The following is a 16,166-nucleotide window of genomic DNA, read 5'->3' as shown; positions in this document are numbered from 1 at the left end:
TCTTGTGGTTAAAGTACATCACCGAGAGTCCAAAGTTCTGCTTCCAGATCTCCTGCCCTATGACCTTGGGCTAATCACTCGGCTGCAGAGATCTACAATTTCCCTTTTAGTCCCAGGAAATGTATGGGGAAATTTTTAGCAAAATATGTCAAGGGTTTCTCCACGCCTGCATGGAAATTATTATAGAAGCACAGCCATATTAAATGTAGTAGTTTCAGTTGTTTTTCCACAAGGCAGCGGCATGCGTGTTGAAATTTTTAACTTCTCCCTAGCTGTTTGATTGTATGGCGCTTGACTGCTTTCTGTTTGTTACACTCCTCTGATATTGGGTTCCAAACAAATTCAATTAAGTCATTTCTCTTTGTTATTTTATGGTGAACTTCATATGGAAAGTATGAGTTACCAACGGTTGGGGCCAAGCAGACACATGGCTTTCATGCGTCCTTGGGGACTTGGAACGCTGGCGCAATCCTGCTGAAAGTGAAAACCAGAACCAAATTCCAACCTTTTACGTGTAGGATATGGCCCATTCCTGGGAGTCGCTGGGTACCCCTCACTCCCCCTCATGCTTCCCCTATGTGGGATCAAGACTAAGGTACTGCTGGCTTGTCTCCAGTCTAAACGAACTAATTACCCACACCCTGTCAAGACTCTGACAAGGAGCGTAAGACTCACCCGTCTGGTTCCCTCCTCTGACGTTTTCAGCTGGGCCTGGCTGTTAGATAGTTCTGGCACCTCTGTCACTCTCCAGAAGCCCGCTTCGGGTCTGGGGCACCTCGCTGCCTCGCAGTGACGTTCGGTGCCTCCTCGTTTCTGGCACGCAGGCGCCTGCGACACTGCAGCTGGGTGCGCGCCGCTGTCCCGGCCCCACGCTCCAGGGGGTCTCGCAAGCGAACGCGCTCCCAAGTGTCATCACTTGCTGCAGAGCGGTCAGGCACTGGGACAGGAGATGTTTGGGGTGTCTGAACTATGAAACCTACTTTTTTTAAAGCATCTTGTGCCACAAGAGGTGATAACGGAATTCGCTGCTTTGGTAGGGTGCTGCTCCAGCAGAACAGCAAAACCAAGCTGCTTAGGTATTGGTGGCATACAACTAAGGATGACTAAATTCTGGTTTAAACGGCATTTTTTTTTGGTCTGCTTGTTATCCTCCTAGCTCTGTACCTCCTTTTCTGCCTTGATGTCCCTCTTTGCTTTTGTAAGCCCATAGTCAGCTACTGCTCCCGTGAATACGCCAGCAGCACTGCCTGCTCCTCTTGCCAGCTGGCTCAAGCCTCTGCGCACGTTCCCACGCAAGCCCTGGGAAGATCAGTGCTCTTCTGGTCCCTTTGAAAAGGGGTCAATCCTACAAGACTCTCCCGATAACCCCAGTCATGTCAATAGGCCTGTTTGTGTGAGCAGGGAGAACACGTAAGGGTGCTCAGGGTTTTGGTGCGTCAAGAATCTTTGCAGCTTTGGAAGAAGAAAAGGGTGGTTTGGCCTTTGGTGGGGCTTGGAGGGTTTTGTTTCCCTTATGCCTTATAGCTGGCACTTTGTCAGAGCCTTCTGCTCACTAGCATTCCCATGACACATGAACACGCTCAAAGAAAAATCTCCTGTGAGAAATCAGTGGGCTTCATTAAATTTTCAAAGTTTAGAGCTGTGATCCTCTTCGCCCCTCTCCACGGGCAGCTGGCCCTGCCAGATTCTGATTGCTTATGTGAACATTTGAGAAATCTCACTGTGGACTACATTTGCCCTTTCACCCAAGCAGTTACCACACACATTTCCCTAACACTTTAAAATTATGCCTGCCAAACATTTTCTGATGTAAAGTTAAAAGTCATCTATTACTGAAGTGATTTTTCAGCCCTTGTGGGCATGCTTTTCTTTCCTTTTTTTTCTTTCTTGTGTAAGTTCAGATAGTTTCAAGCTCTTTTAAACAGGCTGCCAAGGGTCAGTTTCAAATTTTTATTTTTTTTTTTAATTGTGTCTGCCCTAAAAATATGTTGGTACTGTTCTTCTTTTATACATTTCCTTTTAAAGCTGAAATCAAGTGAACATAATGTTGTCTTACTGCCAAGGCCACAGAGAACTTAATATAAAACTGGAGATTGCTGCTGCTTCTCCCACGGAGGTCTCATCCTGCACCGAGATCAGGAATGACAGTTTTCCCGGTGACTTCGGGTAGCCCCAGCCCCACAGGCCCCACACCGCTGTGCCGGTGCCCTCCGCCGTGCGTGGTGGCAGTCGTGCCCGCCGTGCTCGTCAGACCTCCGGCACGGGGACGTGGCTCCCAGCGGGCTGCCTCGGCGGCTCCCAGGCAGGGGCAGCGGGCCCTTGCCCAGCGTGGAGCTGGGAGGCGGCTGGCCCAGGCGTCCGGGTTGGAAACACTCCCCGGTCCCCTGCTCTAGGCTGGACCCGTGTGGATTTGGTTGCAGCCTTGCAGTCAGCGATGGGTGTCGTTTGTGGCCAGCCTCTCTGTGCAAACCGTTTGTTCGCCTCTTGCCTGACCCTTTCCCCATTTTTCCTGCTTTTCATCTCCTGTGCCGATCCTACTCCTGCTCCAGTATGTGAGCAGAAGGCAAGATGTCACTTCTTTCCTCCCTGATCCTCTCGTTTCCCCCCTTCTCTGTGCTCTTGGCATTTTCCTTTAAGTGCCTCTTTTCTTCCCCGAGGTTCCAGAGCTGTGAATCGGTTTTGAAACTGATTAAAGCAGTTTGTCCTACCGTGGCAGGAGATGCTAAAACAAAGCATGTGTGTCTCTTGGTTTTAAACCAGGATTTTCCTTTCCTTACTCTTCTCCCAGTTTCTTGTTTAGCAAACACAGTTAAACAGGGTCATGGTGTAAAAAAAGCAAAGCAACTCCTCCCTTCCTGGAGAACGCCAGCCCGATAACACATCCACATTTTTCCGAAGCCCTGCTAGTGCCCTTGAACTTACCGAAGCCTGCCCTGCATCAAATGGTCTGCCCAACCTGGATTTGTCATCTCCCTACAACGTGCCTTCGCAGGACCCGTATTTGAGATTGCGTTTGCTGCTGGTGTCACAACGGCCTTTCACGCAGTGTCTGGAAGTGTAGAGCCTTGGCTCTGCGCCGGTTTTCCACAAGGAAGCTAACGCAAATACCCCCCACCCCAGTAAAACACAACAATCACAAAACATCGTACAAAGCCTTCTAGGGTGGAGATAGAAATCTAATAGCTAGCTAGCACTTAAACTACACTGCAATTAACACGTAATCCTTTACATTTCTTGGATTTGGAGGGAGGAGAGGGTTGGAAAGAGGTACAGAGAAGGAAACGACTCAGAAGTGAAGACATCAAAATCCTTAGCCTCAACATGGAACTACTTAAGCATACCATAATTGCATCACAGAAGGTATGCATACCCCGAAACCAAAAAGGAAGCAGGAAGGCAAGAAAAAACAAACACAGTATGAGGAACCAAACAGGTAACCTTTGGGAAAAGGAAATCTAGCCCTGGCTAACTTAAAAGAAAGGAACGTGAACTGGCAAGGAAAAATGAAAGATGGGAAACAGGAGGACTGAGAGGAAATTTCAAGTGCAAACAAACAGACACATTTCTGCAAACAAATGAGAAATACAAGTATCTGAAAGAGAATTAGTGGATTTGCTGGATTCGAAGGGGCAGTGAAAACTGACAACGGTATTGCAGAGGCTATGTTATATCCCCCCACCAGTTTTTACTGATTGGAAATTCATTCACTCTCCACTTATTTTGTTTAATTACAGTGAAGTATCAGAAGAGAAACTGCAGGACTGACATACTAAAGTAACAAACCTCCCATAGCAGATGGCGTCAATCAAGGCTGATGGCTGTTAACAAAATTGTACAAGTTTCCCTTAAAACCAGACTATTCTGCTATACCCAATCGATGGAACATGGCACGTATTTCACTTTAAAATCAAGATCATCTCAGCCACATGAAAATGAAAGAAAGGTTGAAGTATGAGTTAGGGAGTTATAAAATCTGCACACGAGCTTAATCCTAAGCATGACTGATGCAGTAACAGAGAAGCCTGCCTTTTTTAACTTCCTAAAAAGCCCTTGAAGTGTCTCAATGAAGCTATGGATTATGCAGAACCATTCAATATAAATTCTAGAGGAAATTTCAGAAAGTCTTTGATAACTTTTCTCACAAGATGCTGTTAAGAAAATCTAGCAGTGATGAGGTGAGATGCAAAATTCTTCCCTAGTGTCTGTTTTACCAAAGACGGCAAGTGTTGCAGGAACGAAGAGTGAAAGGTGAGCAAGGATGACAGGAGAATACCCACAGATAGACCCTAGGGGTGAGCTTTAAAACTTGGATGAATTTTCAGAACAATATGCTGGTACATTTGGAAGTAACAACATTGTCAAAATGGTCTGGCCTGGTCACCCAGGATGAGACAAGCCTCTGAAAAACTTGGGGACCCAAACACAGTTATGTGGAGAGGAAGATGGCATGAATTTTGGTGCTTTGCCAACACGGGAAGTGTCAAATGTGAGAAGAAATAGTTCTCTGCATACACTCTCAGGTTATGAAAAACCCCTTAAAGCCTTATTTTGGGTGTCATGTGAGAGTAGAGCAGCAGTGGAAGGGGCAGTCGGGTGCTGGGTTGCTGACGGCAGAGCTGCAGATGCTCCAAGCAGCCCCGGGACCCAGAGGGCAGCGAGAGGGGGCCCACTTCATGCAGCCAGGCTCCTCGCCCTGTGCTGGGGGGGCTGCCCAGGACCAGGGGGGTACAAAGCCTGGCCTGCAAGGAGAGAGCCCCTGAGCTGGGTGAACTGGTCTGGTCACCCCGTTGTACGAAAGTTGAAGTAAACATGGAAGGGACCCAAAATGCACAAAAACACAGGGGCCTGGCAAGTCACCGCCAGGCTGTGGGCGAGCTAGGTTGTTTAGAGAAGGCTGAGAATATGATGGAGGTAGATAATATAAAGAATAAAGTAAAGAAAATAAATTACATGTTTCATTTTACTCTTTCATAATATTAGGAAAAGGTTTGTGTGGCAATGTTAGTTTGTAATGAAGAAACTGGTGTTATTCTTGGAAGACTCAGCTTTTCTAAATTTCTGCCCAGAACTGGCTGTAGCATCACTCCCACCTATTTCCGTGTCTTTCCCTGCCTTGGCAAACTGAAACAGCCAGAGCAATGTTCTCACAAAGATCAGAAATACAATAAAACATAAAGCCAGCGACTCTCAAGCTGATAAGAGGAATTATATTCTGACACCACCTGGAAACTCCCTGATGCAGGACCTAACTGACAGCAAATACCATTTTGCTCAGCATGGGCGGGCACAGCGAGGTTCACCCGGGCTGGCCTTTGGGAGAGAGACAAGAGAAAAGGCTCTGTGAAGACTGGAGTAAGTCCCTTACAACAAAGCGGTGATCCATTTTTGAGGAGAACTGTACTGGTCCTTTTGTATTTTTTGTCCATAAAAATTACTAAATTTTGTAATTTCACTGTTCTTTTCTGTGTTCCTTCCCTTACTCCTGCGGTGGTCATGTTCTGCTGCAAAATGAGTAGTGAAAAATGTTCAGTTCAGTATGGGTTATTTGAAATTTTGTCAGTCCTAGGGTGGGCAAGAAAGAAATGGAGAGATGCTTGAATAGGGAGAAATTCTAGTTTATGGAAATGAATAGGACATGGTTAAAGCACAGAATAAGCTCCTTTCATCTCACAGCAAATACAATATTTGTGAGATGTCAGGGTTATGAGTTTCTTGTGAATGACTAGAGTTCAAAATACTCCTATTTGTAATTTTGCAGCTAGTGGCACTTCAGGGTCCGAGAGTCACCAGAGGAAATTGCAGAGAGGGGAAATAATTTAGAGAAGAAACTAAGAGTTTATTATGACACAAATCACAGTGGAGAAACGGAAGATGAATTTTGTTCCCACACACGATACATGCTTTAGTCTGCAAGCTAAGAAATAATAATGCAAAACCTCTCTGCCTAACCTGATCTACAAATAAAATCAATTCAATTCCTCCACCTTTCCCTGGCAGTAAAGAGTGACAGTATAGGTAAGTGTAGGTGACTCCAGGGTGATATAGCCAACGCTGAATTTTGTTGTTATATGTAGCTAAAAAAAAAAATCCAGGAAGATCACATTTTGTCCTTTTTAATTAGTGTCCCCAGCGGATGCTTCTGTCTTGCTCTTACAGAGTATTTTGTAAAAAACTGCGTTTGAAAGCCCAGGAGTTGACCTCTGGTTTTGTCTAACAGGACTGGTAACCTTGGCTGCAAAATCACTGACCCGTGAGAGTGCCGAGATGCCCGGCCGTACCGGGGCAGCAGCAAACGGGCAGCGTGCAGTGTGTGATGAACTTCCCACAAACTCCTTTTGCGGAGACTCCGAGGGTGACACCTCGTGCCCTGTGTGCGTGAGAGGGGGCAGGGAGGAAAGAGAACCGACCGATCACAGATTTCTCTTGTGTTCTCAAGGGCAGATTGTGTAATCTCCATAGGTGGGTGCACATCTTTAAATATATTCTGAGTATTAATGAATTTGGCATTCACGGCTGCCAGCCACAAAATAGCAATCTGCAAGCTGCTCGGAGCATCCCTCCTGTGCCAGAGTTTCTGCGGAGGTGGTCAGAACCTCAGAGGATTAGACACACTGGACGAAAACTGCTATATTTAGCTGTGCATAGGGTGTTCCCCTGTTTCCTTGGTTATCTGTTACGTTTGCAAATAAACGTTCTGCTGAAGGCATTAGTAAGTGCTATCACTAACTTCTTCAACCCATAAACTGATCACAGAGCAGGGTAAAACGGATTGCTAGACAGAAAGTGCAACTATGTCCTGGTAGACTGGCGAACGGAACAGCAGGAGTCACTGTCCTGAGGCAAAGAAATGAATACCAGGGTCTGTCCAGAAGTTAAAACCGAGCAGGTGGAGCATTCCCTAGTCACACATGGAGGAGGAAAGGGTTGCTTGGTACACCATGCGTTTATGAAAGGTTATGGGTAGGAAGTTAAAGAGAGAGAAGTGCTTTTGCGCTCTATTTTGAGTGAAATGAGAGAAACGAGTTCCCAAAAGACACAGGTTTACCTGGAGAGGCAGGCGTGGAAGTTGTGGACGTGTTTCCACTGTGTTCAGGAGAACCCCTCCTTTGTTATGAGCAGATGACACCAAAGGTTAATTAAAATCGGTGGTTATTTGGATAGAATAACCACAAAGCAAGATAATGATAGTAATTATAGTGGCCACTTCTTCCATTGCATTTTTCATCAGCAGATTTCAAAGTTTATAAAAAAAGCTGTTTAAGTTTGGGTACATTTTACAGAGAGGGAAACTGCTGCATAGAAGATGGAGTGACCTATCCAAATTCAGCCAGGAGGCATTTGGCTGAGTCAGGAATAGAAACCAGAGTGCCAGCCCGATGGGGAAGGCTTCCTGAAACAACATGGAACCGAGGAGAAATGGGAACAAAGCCTCCGCATTTCAGCAGTGAGATGCACCAGCTGCCTTATTCGCCATTTCTTTAGAATATTAGTACACACATGGTTTTTTTTTTAAATATGAGTATTTAATTAGTTACTGAGCTCTCTGCAGTTCCTCTACAGGATGAAAACAAACACTTAAACAAGCCTCTCCTGCCAACCCCACCCAACACCTACTCAGTTACAACAGATGGATGAGTGCCACAGACCAGATGTCAAAATGATACCAAATTTGACACTGCACAAGGAACTGTAGCACGCTGCAGAAAAGCACCGCTCCCACGGTAACACCATCTGAATGGCAGACTGCCCTGATGCCTGGTAGAAGCGATGTGCCCAGAACCCAGACGGCAAAGCCTGTGCTTGCTGCCGCAACCTCCTGAAAGCTTTCCGTCTCTTTCAAGAGTCTTGCCTAAATTTTGTCGTCTGCCAAGGGTGGGAAGCTTTGCTGAAAAAGGATATAGAAATTCCTGGCTGGAATCCAAGAGAGATGGGGTGAGTGGCTCCTCTCCTCGGAACAGCTTTGATTGCACCTGCTTCTGCGGTGCCTAGGAAATAGGGCCACTCGGGGTGCTCCTTGCTGCCCTTTGACGCTGGCCTTGAAGGACAGGTGGTCTCTCTTCTGAGGGACTCTCTGTCCCTGAAGGATGAAGAGATTCAGATGTCGTGTGGACAGGCACATATGTATGTGAAGAAGGTACAAAGCTGTGACGTTTACGTAGGTGGCAGCTTCATTCACATGGTTTATAGAATATTGTACCAGTTGACTCAGTCTGAAGCAGCGTACCCTCCTGCGCAAATCTGGAGGCCTTGCAGGTTGGGTAGATGGCCAGAGTTACTGGGCTTCCCAAGGAGATTGGTCACCCTCTGTGTCTGTAGCATGGCACGATGACCTGAGCCAGGTGAGCTCCCCTGGAGCTGTGGAGCATCCGTAGCTGTACAGCGGAGTTCAGGGGAAAGAGGTGCCTTTGCACGCCTGGTTCGAATTTGCCCAGCGCAACCGCCTTTGGAAGCAGAAACTCGTACGGTGGGACTGGCACAGCCTTCCCAGAGAGTCCTGCCATAGTCTCAGCCGTCCAGGCAGGGAACACGTACAAAGCAGTTGTCTGACACAAAAAGTTCTGTCAAAACTGAAGCTTTTTGCTGGGATTGTTTTCAGGTTTGGTGGAATCCTGTTGGGGAAAGGTTTCTCAGTTAAACTGAGTGTGCAAGTGACCTAGAAATGCCAAAAGTCTGCTGGTTCGAACAACTACATAGGACAGCCTGAACACCTGGAAGCTGTGTGAGAAGTCCTCCCCTCAGACCTGTGGGTGGTTTCCTTTTTGTCCAAATGGCGATCTGAAACCTCAAAAATACCATTTCCCAAAGACTTGCTTGTAACTGTCACACTGTCCCCATGCTGGAAGAAGTATTTTGCATACAGAAAAGGAAGTCCAGGGGGATCATGGCTAAAACTGTCCACTAATTTTAAGTTTGAGCTGCTGAGTGTCTTTATCTTTTTCAGAATACTTAGCATTTTTGTAGCATTCTGCCCCACTTGAATGCAATGAGGGCTTAGCTCTTTCACAAATGAGATCTCAAGTGATTCGAGTCAGGCGCTCGCAGCATAAAAAGGAGGCTCTTGGTGCCCACTTTGGTTTAGTTTAAGTGACTAGTCCAGTATCTTAGGGTAGGAACTTTGTGGCAGAGCCAGGGATAGAATCAAAGGATGTATCTTCAGCTCCAGGCAAATCTGCAGACAAACTGTCAGACTACAGATGCCTGTTCCGTGAGTCCCGTCCATCCTGGGCACCAAATGAGGCAAAGGCCCTGTAGAAAAAAGAGGATGTGATTAGATCGTTAAGTGCAAAAGAAAACGTGGCAGCAGGAGAAGCAGCATAGCCGTGCTGGCTTTAATCTACCTAGCGGGGAAACGGGTTTATTGTAGATGTGGCTGGATGGAAGACTCCAGTGTTGGGTGACTTGCATTAATGTCACACCTTTAGTTTTCTGAGCAAACTGACCATATTCTTTTTGGTGTCCACAAACTCTCAGCAACATGAGAGAGTCGGGATCCATCCTCAGATCAGAGCTTAATCATGTTCCTGCTGCCTTATCACGTCCTCTCTATTTGCAGCATGCGCATGGGATCACGCAAGGCAGGCATGACCTGAAATACCGAGTCACTACATGTGAAATAATGGCTGGTCCTTGGCAGCAAAGTCAGGAATTATACACATTTTTAATATTCTGTAAGATTTTTCCTTTTTACCACTACGTAATCTTAAAGAATACAACCTGTTTCAAAATCATTACAGTATATCTGTGTATCCCTGCATTTTAGAGAAACCCTGATATTATGTCCATAAGGTACAGGAGTTAATCTGTGTTAATCATTAACTGACTCCAGAACAAGAGCACGTGAATGCAAATTCTTTGTGGATATTTCACCTCATTACTGTGTTCCCGTTGGAGCAGTGACCTCACCATTTTGGCTTGTATCATGTTAGCACTGTCTAACACTGTGGAAATGGAGGTACCAGAGGGTTTTAAACGTGGGCATTGAATTCTGTGTGCTTTAGTAGAGGGTTTTTATGTCACACAGTTTTGTAAGACGAAAGTTGCAACGTGTCACACTAATTCCTAAGATGGAAGACGGTCTCTGTGGTATATCCAAGGTCAAAGAAGTGATGCCCGTTCGTAGCTGCACAGCAGTTGGGTGGTGGTGTTCTCATTAGAAAGGTGGCTTGAGTAGGTCACCTTCACAGCAATGCAAGTGTGCTAACAGTGATGAGACTCTGTCAGTACAGTTATTGGTCAAAATAAAATGAAAAGTCTTCCATTAGTCAGTCACATTAGTAAAACTGTCAAGGGTAGACAAGTCCTAAAATGGTAAAGGAAGCTTAGTAACAGGATGGAAGGGACTTGGGAGGTCTTTTATAGTTCTGTAGTTGGTCATTTTGTACTAGTGGGTTAGCATAGTGCTGTAATTTCTTATAGTAAATATTTTCTTTGTGACAATTCTGTTTGATGAATTGTCGGGGGGAACAAAGGAAAGTAAAGAAGAGCACGAGGCAATGCATATCAGTTCTCCAGGTCATGGTGATACAAGTTGAAAGAGGGGGCAGAGTAGAAGGGATAGTCTGAAAATAAACAGGAGGAAGAAAAAGCAGTGGAAATACGAGGCAGAAGAGAAGAAATCGGGGAGTACGTGACAGCTGAGAGAGGTGAGAAGTGCCAAAGATGTGTCTCTAGACTGCTCAGAGTTCCCAATGTCAGGGACTCTGCACCCAAGCAAGGGTGCAAATCAAAGTTTCAAATGTTTGCCATCAATGCACTTTCCATCCTGTAGTCTGTCCCCAGACCCAGGTATCTACCCCCAGACACCCAACAGCCCTTCGGGAGCCCTGATGGATGGCACAGGGAAGGAGCATCTGAGGCCGTGGTTTCTGTGGCTGAGAAGACTAATTTCCCTTCATTTAAGGATTTATCTTTTTCACAGTTCTAAGGATGACTGCTCAAATGTTCTTAATCGTGTGTGTGCTTGCCTGATGGGAAGAGTGCAAGAGCATTTGGGGACTGTGGCTTTGGTACATGGCAAATGGCAATTAATGGAACAAGATCTGCCTCTGGCAAATTAATCTTGCACAGAATTCTGGAGGGTTTTTTCCGTCGGTTTTGTTTTGAAGTGACTTTATTTGCTGAAACGCAGGAAATTGAGGTTATAATTTCAAAACGTTTGTGAGGATAGAGTCCTCCTTCCCTGCCACGTGCCCTTATTTTTCAGCCCTCCTTTCCCACTTTCATTTGCCGAGGCATTGGCCTGCATCCTGTCGTGTGTGTTGCCGCTGACGTCTGACTCATTATGGCAACAGAAGTGTTGAGCCAGGCCCAGAAGCAGTACTTAAAAACCTGCTATTCTCTCTCCTCCAAGCTCAAAGCTAACCCCAGTTGTGGCAAATTAAAGAAATGCAATCATTTGGCACCTTGTCCATGCATCAGTTTGGAAACACAGGACCTTTCTCCTCTGCTTTTCTGAGTCTTCTTCTGTTTGACTAGGCTGTCATAAAGACCACTAACTCTAGGGTGTGGAGTTTAGTGCTTTGAAAGGAAATGACTGGTTTATTGCGTTCTTTCTTGGGTTGCCAAACCTCTTTCCTCACCTCCCAGTATATTTCCCAGTGCCTCATATCCAGGAATGAAGAGATTCTCGGATTTCAAAGGGAGAAACAATCATCCTTAGCCCTTATGTTTGGGATGGAGGGTGAATGAAGAGGGCAGCAGAAGAAGAGGAAAGCAGAACAGGACTTGAAATGCAATCTGAAAACTCAAAACCAGAAGTTAAGTGAACGCTTCCAAATATGCTGTTTAAAAAATAATCATGGCTTTTCCTCTTTCTTCCTGCTTTGTTTGGGAACACCTTGTGGTCATGAATACTGGAGATTGGCAGGGACCGGGCCCCGTTGTACCCAGACTCCTGCAAGGACAGGTGGCTGCAGGCACGGAGGTTCCCCAGGCGTGGCTGGGGAGATCCGCACTGGCAGACCACTGCGGCGCTTGGTGCCACCTTGAGTCGAGCGTCACAGTTGTTTGGTACGTGCGCCAAGGTGAGGAGCTGGGACCTCCTGAGGAGGCGGGCAGGGTCATAAGAAACGGAGGGACTTGGAGAAAGAGGGGGAGGATCCCTCTGTCTTTCCCACAGACATTAGCGCTGTCTGTTCAGCTGTTTGTATGCCCCCATAGGAATGACGGAGCTGCCAGGGATTCTCCTGGAGAGGTGTGGGAAGTCATCCATCCTGAGATGTAATCACAGCTCAGAGGGGAAGAGGTTTTTCTCTTCTCCTGCTTTGAAGCTGACAGGCATGCAGCTTTTTCCTGCCAGTTTTCAAGGAATTGCAAAGGAGAAGAGATAAGCAGAAAGAGGAGATCGTAGAAGAGATGTTCAGGGTAACTTTGCATATCAGCTCAGTGTATTTTCTGCCCCACCTTTCCCTGTCTTTCATCTCCCCAATCCCCACTAATGGAAATCTAGGAAACAGTTCAGGCAGCTGGGCACATACCTCTGCTCATTCCTGGAGGAAGAACAAGTGGTGAAGGAGAGGGTATGGGAGAAAGAATGAGGTGATTTGGAGAGAGTGGAGGACAGATGAGGAGAGGAAGCATTGTCCGAGCTGGGACCGATATGCAGCATTTCCATTACCTGGGTGTGATGCACAAGGGAGAGGGGAAAATCTAGGGACATTCTCATAGAAGAATATCAGCAGAAGGAAGAGTGCCAGGCCCAGGACACTTATCAGATAGTTTTACCAGCGTGAGGCTGGACTGCCGAGAGTGGCACCACAGGAGGAAAAGCAGGAGATGGGGCCTAAGATCAGTTTCTCTACAGTTGGTTTTGACTGGAGTGAACAAAGAGAAACGAGTAGATTTTGTACCTCTTTGGGGGCTGTGAAAAAGGCAAATTCGAGAAGCCTTGGCGTGCCATAAAACCAGACTTCGTGGTCCCTTCCAGCCACTTTTGGGGCAAAGCGACCCTGTCTGCCAACAAAAACACTTGCATGACCTCTGCAAGATATGTGCTGCTTGGCACCACTGTCTGAGTCCTTATCAGTGTCCCAGGAGAAATCCTCTCTTGCCTCTACAGGCACAGCAAATTTACTTAGGCTGCGCTTATAACTCCAGCAGTTTGACTGGAGGTTTTGAACAGGGTGACCTGAGGCTCTAGCGGTGCAGAAGCTGCTGAGGGCAGCAGATGGCCTTGAGGAACAAACCAGCTCTGGCCCCAACTCTACATCACCTGTGCCAGCGCCCTAGAAAATGAGACTTGCTCCTGCTGCTGCCTTCACCAAGGGAGAGTCACTGCTGAGAGGGAGAAGAGCCAGATCCCACCTCTTGTCGGCCGTGGGATGAAGGACGCCTGGTTCTACAGCACCCTTTTTCTGGCTTTGTCACATCTGTCCCCTCCCGTTTCTGTGTCAGATGCGCTCTGGCCCTGAACCTTGTCCACCACTGCCCCCTCACTAGGAGAGCAGAGCTCAAGTTTAGTTGTGCTACGGAGAAGCGTTACCTGTTCTCATGAACTACGCCTGTACGTGCCCAAGGATCGTCAGACGGATCAGGGTTATCGGGATGCTCCCACAGTGACTCTTTTCTATCCACTGGGACTACTGGTGGGCAGAAACTGCAGGCAGCCAGACCACGTCTTCTCCTATGAAATGCTCCTCTCAGCAAAGTGTGGGATGAATTGCAGTTTGACAACAGGGTGGCTTTAGGGCTGTGAAGTTTCGGGTAACAGACTTAGGGAGCACACGGGGATTTTGGGAGGGAAGCACAACCTAAGTGGGAGCAATTTCAGAACCATTTCATATTCTTTTGGAGTCCAACTCCAGCCCCCCACTTTTTCCTGCCATTCACTGTTCCAGATTATTTTCCTTGGTTGGCCCAGCCCAGCAGTGACACCCTCGTATCAGATCTTCTCTGATACAGCAGTGTTTCGAGAGGAGCAAGACAGGATGCGAATGGAGGCAATAGCCATTTGTTTGGTCTGGATTTCTGGGGGTTTTTTTGGGGGGAGGGGGTCTTTATTCAAAAGGAATGCCCACGGTGAAACTCGGATCTGTTATGACTTTGCAAGTCATCCTGTGTCAGACTGGTTGTCATGAGTCCAAGATGAGCTGCCCCTGCTGTTGCTGGTTTTGCAGACATGGTGGGAGATTTTCTAGGCTTCCTGCTCTCTCCTAGAGAATCTTCGTGACTCTGAGCTCTGTATTAACAGGAGAACATTAAGGTCTCGCATATATCACATATATCTTAATGCACATCAGCAGTCTAGGCATCCTTGCTGAGATCTTTACTGGGAATGTCCTTTAAAAATAGAATAGTATGTTGAATGACGGTTGACTACACAGAGCAAGGGGGCTTCCTGTTCCTTCCATGAGGAAACTAAGCCAAATATGTGATGCAGATTATTCTACCGGAAAGCCTTTAGCTCTTGTGCCCAGATTACTAATATTTTCCCCCAAGGTGTGTACATTTTGCAGCGAGCGCAAACTGCGTGAGCGTGACATGGATCACCACAAGCTCTCAGATGGCTGCAAACAGCTGAGACTGAATTCTCCTTTCCCTGGTCTATTTGTCAACCTTACTCTGTTGGCGGATTCAGCAGAGTCAACCCCGACTGCGTCAGCCCAGCACAAAAGGACACTCTTCATGGTAGGATGCAAAGGGAGAAGTGCGACCAGGGGTCTTAGGTTCAGGGGTTTCTCTTTTCATGCTTTTGGGTTGCTTCTGTATTAGGTAACAGGGGCCTTGTAGTAACAGGTGATTTCCACAGGACAAGTGTGTCCTCTTCATTATCCAGCCAAGCATCTTCAAGCTGGTTATGCCAATACAATGCAATGACTGCCCATTTCTGCGTACTGTTCTGTTGACTCGGTGACATTTTAGATACACTCGAGGGGAAAGATCCTCTTTTAGCACAGCGTAAGACTCCTGTGTCACCCAAGCCAGAAGTTTTATTAACAGTTTTTGTTTGTTTCCTTATTTACATTAGTCTATTTTCAGCGTAGGTGGGTTTTTTTGTTTTGTTTTGGGTTTTTTATTCCGATTTAAAACGTATCCAAAGTTGTAGAACATTCACAACATTTTTTGGCTGTTTCATGTCCTTTCTGCAAAGCAGAAGAAATTCAGGGGAATGGTTCTTTCTCTGAGGTTAAAATGAAGGGTAAACCTTTCATACCGGCAAGCACTAGCTTGCCTACTGCCTATTAAAATAATCGCTTATGCATAAGACTTTGAGCAACTACTCTAGGGCCAGTATTTGCCATCTTTCATTAAAAAATGTATTATTACTGGTGCACTATGTGGAGGAGACTTGCCTAATACAAATACAATAGTGCTTATGTTCAAATTATGATGAAAAATGTTGTTTGACTTTTCTGAAGCTTTCAGAGGGTGAAAACTCTTCTTACTTTTTTATTTCAAAATTCTCCTATTGACTAGCAGGTAAAAAAGTAAGAATGCTGTAAGCTTGCAGGTATTACTGCACTAACATATCCAAAAATACTGAAAAAGTATTGGGTTTAGGTGTATTTGTTGGTTTAACAACTGTTACCCAGCTGTAGGTGAAGCCTGAGAGACAGGACAGCCCTTCAGAGAAGGGCGTGCACAAACCCGGGGTTCAGCAGGCTGTCCCTCAGGTGAGCTTCTGAGCAGGACAGCGAAGAGGGGTGGTGGCATCTGTCCATGGCATTAGGGAGAACCTTTGTGAAAGCTCAGAGTTTGTGGCCAGGAAGCATGAAGAAATGAAGACCTGACAGGTGTCCTCAACATGGAGGTGGTTGTGAAGCTTCTGTGTGTTACTGGTGCTACTGCTGAGAGCTGAAACTCTCAACATGACTTCCCAAAATACCACCAGGCTTCTTGGACCTCACAGAGCTGAGAAGCCGGGCACAGAGGTACTGCCCCGGCAAGGGGCAAACTTGCTGTTCTGTTGAGTGGCCAAAAAGCCTTTGGGCTTGTACCCTCTGTACAACAGTATTTCAGCGACCCCAGTAGGAGAGAATGATTGTAAAAACCCTAGGCAGACAGGTTAGCCCGTGAGTGACCCACTGTGTGTTTCTGCCGTGATACAGCATCAGAATCGTTTTCCTCTAAGATTTTGGATGTGGCCGAAGCCAGGAAGCGCAGCAGGCAGGTTCAAGCAGATTTCCAGTCCATGGGCACTAATTAGTGCTGCTGACCTCAGTGGGACA

The sequence above is a fragment of the Leptosomus discolor genome, chromosome 13, assembly GCF_034619465.1.
Source record: "Leptosomus discolor isolate bLepDis1 chromosome 13, bLepDis1.hap2, whole genome shotgun sequence".
NCBI lineage: Eukaryota > Metazoa > Chordata > Aves > Leptosomiformes > Leptosomidae > Leptosomus > Leptosomus discolor.
The sequence above is the reverse complement of the archived record's forward strand: the minus strand, read 5'-3'. Positions refer to the sequence as shown.